Below are 6,377 nucleotides of genomic sequence, written 5' to 3' on the forward strand. Positions count from 1 at the left end.
ATTTGATTTAATTTTAAATGGATATTTGATTTTGATTTCCAAGGACTGATGGTGAAGCAGACCTGCCTCTCTCAGCACTGATATGGTTCTCTATGGGCAGAATAAGGTTCATAGTATCAGAAAGCCAAAAATAGGTTTGTTTGTTTTTTAAGTTGTATGGATGTGTATTGTTTTTACTTTACAAGCATTGACAGATTACCCCCATTCTATAACAACTGTCTTGGAACAAAGTAAAACAGCTATGCAAAACTAATAATGCACTGACCTAATATGAAAGTATACGTAAGATTCCACACCTGGAGGGGCTCCTCTCAACCTCTTTATTTTTAGGGGTTTTTTAATTAATAAGTTTATTTTTCTCTTCCTCTTAATATAGCCCCATTGAAAAAAGTGAAAAGAAAAAATTTTTTTATACTAAAGATGTATAATCAAGGAAAAAAAATTCTCTCATTGGCTATACGAAATATACATACGTATATATTTGCATATATATCTCTCTACGTATATATATATGTCTGTGTGTATATATGTCTTATTCTGTACCCTAAATCTAGCACCTATCTATTAGGAGAGAACTAGCATGTTTCATTGGTACTCTGGAATCATGGATGGTCATTTCATTGACCATAGTTCTTGCAATTTTCAAAATTGTTTATCTATAGTTACTGCCTATAGTTATTTGTCTGTATATTATCTATATCTATATATTACAGTTATCTGTCTATAGCTGTTGTTTAAACTGTTTTCCTGGCTCTGCTCTCATTTATCATTTTATAAAATTCTTGAAAATTGTTTTTAATAACATTGATATTATAATATAAATGGTACTCCTGATTCTGCAACTAGATAGCACAGTGGATAGAGTGCCACATCTGAATTTGAATCCCACATCAGATGCTTACTAGGTATGTGACAAGTTATTTAACTTCTATTTGCCTAAGTTTCTTCAACTATAAAATAGGAATAATAACATCACCAACCTTGCAAGGTTGTTGCAAGAATCAAATAATATTTGTAAAGTACTCTGACACATAAAAATATTCATTCCCTTCCCTTTCCCTTCTACTTAGTTCTGCATCAGTTCATAAAAACATTTTCATGTCTCTTTGAAATCACCTATTTCTTCATTTTGTATAATACAATACTATTCTATCATATCTACGTACCAAAATGTAACTATTTTTCATCTGATGGTCATCATTTGAGTTTTCAGTTTTTGCCATCACAAAAAGAGCTGTTACAAATATTTTTTGTATCTATAGGAACTTTCCTATTTCCTTGATCTCTTTTAAGTATAGGTTTACCAGCAGGATAACTGGGTCACTGTTTAGCAAGTTTTATTCCAAATTGCTTTCTACATTTCCAAGTAATTTCTGCACAGTTTCCAAATTGTTGTATCTAGTCATAGATCAACCAACAGTGTATCCGTATGCATCTTTTCCCACAGTTGTAACTTTCTTTTTTTCCATCATCTTTGCCAAGCTGATGACCCTAAGGTAGAATCTCACAATTTCTCTAATTAGTAGTGATTCAGAGGATTGTATCATATGGTAGTTAATAGCCTTGGCTCCTTCCCTTGAGAACTACCTGTTTCTATTCTTAGATTATTATATCAGAAGAAATTAAAGCTATCTATTGTCATACAAAAATGCTCTAAATCACTATTGATTAGAGAGATGCAAATCAAAACAACTCTGAGATACCACATCACACCTATCAGATTGTCTAACATGACAAAATAGGAAGATGATAAATGTTAGAGAAGATGTGGGATAGTTGGAACACTGATTCATTGTTGATGGAGCTGTGAGCTGATCCAACCATTCTGGAGAGCAATTTGGAACTATGCCCAAAAGGCTACAAAAACGTGCATACCCTTTGACCCAGCAATACCACTTCTAGGACTGTATCCCCAAGAGATCATAAAAATGGGAAAGGGTTCCACATGTACAAAAATATTTATAGCAGCTCTCTTTGTGGTGGCCAAAAACTGGAAATTGAGGGGATGCCCATCAGTTGGGGAATGGTTGAATAAATTGTGGTATATGAATATAATGGAATACTATTGTGTTATAAGAAGTGAGAACAGGAAGACTTCAAAGAGGTCTAGAAAGACTTATATGAACTGATGCTGACTGAAAGGAACATAAGCGGGAGAACTTTGTACACAGCAATAACCGCAGCATGCAAGGAATTTTTCTGGTAGTCTTAGTACTTCATTGCAATGCAAGGACTTAAAAAATTCCCAGTGGTCTCTTAAGGCAAAATGCTTTCCACATCCCGAGAAAGAACTATGGAATTTGATTGCAGAATGAAGCAGACCATTTTCTTTTGTATTATGTTTTGTTTTGTTCTATGATTTCTCCCATTCATTTGAATTCTTCTATGCAACATGACTAAGGTGAAAATTCATTTAATAGAAATATATGTGTAGAACTTATATAAAATTGCATGCCATCTCAGAGAGTGAGTGGGGAGGTAGGAGGGAAGAGGGAGAGGGAGGAAAAAAATCTAAGATATATTTGGAAGTGATTGTAGAACACTTAAAACCAATTAAATTTAAAAAAAGATTATTTTATCAATTGAAGAAAAGCTCTCATTTTCATAAATTTGAATGAGTTCCTCATACATCTCAGAAATAAGATATTTATTAGAGAAACACTGCAGAGATTCTTCCCAGTTAATTGTTTCTCTTTCAAACTTGACTTTATTGGGTTTGTTTATAGAAAATCTTTTTAAATTTTATGTATTCAATTTGCTTGTTAATTATATGTTGTTACAAGACAGAGTTTGGGCGTAGAGAGTGCAGTTAATGGGAAGCAACTGATACAAAATTATCTATAAAACCATTACTGAATTTTAAAAAAGTGTGCAACTGAGTGTTTTCCTGACTGACTTAATGAGACACATCACAGCTGCAATTAAATTCCCTTCCTCAGTTTCCTAATCTGTAAAATGAGCTGGAGAAGGAAATGGCAAATCTTTCCAGTATCGGGCCAAAAAACCCCCAAAAGAAGTAATGAAGAGTCAAATGCAATTGAACGACAACAACCTGCAGCAACTGCAGAGTTGACATGTTGACCTTGCAGAGGCAGCGGTGTTTCCTAGGAGTGTGCTTGCTTACGCATGAGCATTAATATCAGAAATGCTTTAAGCAGCCTCCCAAGGGTGAAGCAGATATCGGCTGTATTTTTGTTTGGTTTGGTTTGTTTTATGGAGAAGGTATTGGCACAAATTTAGAATCTTGCATTTATAATTTATCCCATTCCCTGTTTGAATTATTATTTACATTGGGGTCTAAAAGTGAAGGTGGTTCAAGAGAAAGAATGTGGTGAATCATGACACAATCATCACTTGGAGTCTCAGATTGAGTCCTATTGAAACTGGCAGAAAGTCATGCGATAGGACAAAAGAGGAAAGAGATATCTACAATAGTATACAGAGCTGGGGTTCTCTTCCTTCTGTTGCCTACCATTACAACCAGAGTTGTTGTTGGCTACAAGGGTACGTGGGTGGGGAGATGGTACAACATTTCTATTACTGCTTGTGTGTGATTTGTCCTTCATTCTTGAAGAGGACCATGACATCATGGAAGATGATGACATGACTTGCAATGGAATTTGATTTGAGCAAGGGAGAGCTGCGCAAAGTCACCAGCCTCATTTTCTCCTCCAGAGCAATCTGGGTCCAGTGGCCAGATATCAATCAGGATGACTGGAGATGGCCCAGGATGCAGTGGGAGACCTTGGATCTTTTAAGCTAAGGTCTTTTCAGGTTCTTACTTTGAGTGAGGCAACAGGAGGGGAGGAGAAAGGAGAAGAGAGTTGTAGAGAGGAGAGGAGAGATGAGGAGAGGACAGGGGAGGCCAGGAGAGGATAGGAGGGAGAGGAGTTATCCAACTAGAATTGGCCAACTGGGTTTCCATTCAGGTAGCTTGGACTACTCTGCTAGCATCATATTCAAGCAGCTACTGTCCTTGAATCTGAAGTCACTGCCTTCCAAGAGGGAGATAAGAATGACGTGAGCCCTTGACTTTCATATTGGAGTACTGGGAGTTCCAAGATGCCCAAGACTAAGAGTCATTCAGTAGCTGGGAAGTAAGGTAGAGAGGATAGCTTTTGCCCCTTCCCTTCCCCTGATTTCCCATGTTAAAGTCCATATCCAGGTCTGGCATCCCAGACACACCCTTCTCTATTCTCCATATACCTTTTCTATAAACTGTAGCTTTAGAGATTTCCCCTTTTGTCCCCCCAAATCTTGGAGGGCAAGTATGAGAAGATTTGGGGGAACCATGTAAAAGTACCATTTTAGTGTCCAATAGAAAATATGAACATGATGTGTTGAGGTGGTTGGGGGAATATGGAGGGGAGAAGGGAAGTCATGACCAGAGAAAGAAAAATTCAGATATGGGTTTAGAGTTTTAGAAACATGGATTTGATAATTTTTATATCCTGAGCAATATTGTATATAATCCTCAAGCAATTTTCTCATTCTAGCCAGTGTGGGTTTAAATTGCTCAATACCACTGTTGAAAGCCATATGTCATGGCAGCAGGGGCACCGCCTAGACATCTGCAGACTGAGTACTTTTGTTGGCACTGTAGCCTTTTTGGAAGGTTCTCTCATACACGGCAAGAGTGTTATTGAGTTGCTACTGGGTTTATATTTTAAGGAAAGAGATATTTTACTCTTGCTGGATAAATTAATATGGTAACATGCTGTCATCTTATAGGTTTAAGGAAGGCAGCCTTCAGCCTTATCATACACAAGACACACAGGATTCATAAATTTAACTAATAATGATTATAAAAAAATAAGAATATCATCTACCAGTAAGAGAATCTTGGTGTTTTTCAGATTGAATACTTTCTCTGGAGTTAGATAAAAGCTCTTAGAGTGATTAATATATTCTCTTGCCATCTTCAGAGCTATCATCTGAAGTTAGAGCTACCCATCATTCCTTTTACAAAGCTGCTTTGCTGTGATCACTTGCATCAGGGACTGCTATGTAGGGATCTATGGCTGTTCTGCCTTGATTCATTCCTTATGGTGAAGTTCAATCATTTTAAAACTACAGATCTATATTATTTTCCTGTTTTGAAAAGGGGTTGACAGACTTGCCAGATCTCACCTTATAACAAGTTACAAAAGCATGTATATCAAATGTTTTGTATCATTACCTAGAATGATCACTTTTAGGACAATGTCACTTAATTTTTGAGTCTCAGTTTCTTTACCTATAAGATGAGAATTAAAAATATACTTCCTACCTCACAGGGTAATTGAGAGGAAGGTGCTTTGTAAACCTAAAAGTTCTACAGAAATGCAATACTGTTATCATTAAAAGGCATATTAGATCCTCAGCTTGGAGTCAAAAAGACTCAGGTTCAAATCTTGCCCCAGTCATTTAATAACTGTGTGATTCTGGACAAGTCATGCAGCTTCTCAGCTTCAGTTTCCCACCCTCACTTCCTTCACCCTCAAAGATTAGAATACTACTTCACAAAACTATTATGAGGTTCAACTGAGATAATGCATGTAAAAAACTTTGTAAACCTCAAAGAGTTATGTTAATGGGAGGTATTGTTTTCTACCCAGTGGAATTAAACCCCTGAAAGAACCAAGGGCTTTAAATATATACTTGTACTATCTCACTGTTTTTTAGATGCACATCACCTCTAATTTCTTGGTTTATGATTCATGCATGAGTCAGAGCTTTTCTTCTAGCCCTGAGTTCTCAATCATACTTAGCTATAATGTAATGGGTAAGAGTGAGGGGGGAAAGGAAAGTAGGGTGGATGAGAATAACTGCTGTGTTAATAAATACTTAGATGATGATGAAATTCTGAGCTTAGCTTCCCTCACTGCTTGAATAGCAAGCTCCTTAACTTATTGCACAGGTTCTTGGAAGACTCGTGGTGAAGAATGTTGCTATTGAGCTCCACAGAAGGAAAAGAAAAACTGTGAATGTAAAGAAAGGGCATTATTGGAAATGTCCCCAGATAGCACATCTGACTGTGTTTGTTAGCCAGATCATAATGGAATAGGGGTGGCAAAGGTCAATAGGCTCTTAGACTAGAGAGTCTTCTGAATAGTTTGCTCTGCACAAAAATAATTAAGAAAAACAAAGCCATAGTTTAAGCATACTCAGTAAAATCTAGGGCAGGGATAGAAATGGAAACAGAGAAAGAAGAGACAGTTTATCATGATATGCAATTAAAATACCTTCACCGAATACTTTTTTTTCCAAAATGAAACCAATTTTTAAAAAATCTCTTCATCCATCCTCCCAATATTTCAAATAATCTTCTCTGCTGGTAGAGAGCTAATTAGAAAGGAGGGGAGGATCATGGATTCAGGTCCCTAGAATCTGATTTG

This window comes from Notamacropus eugenii, chromosome 1 (genome assembly GCF_028372415.1).
Source record: "Notamacropus eugenii isolate mMacEug1 chromosome 1, mMacEug1.pri_v2, whole genome shotgun sequence".
In the NCBI taxonomy this organism is placed as follows: domain Eukaryota; kingdom Metazoa; phylum Chordata; class Mammalia; order Diprotodontia; family Macropodidae; genus Notamacropus; species Notamacropus eugenii.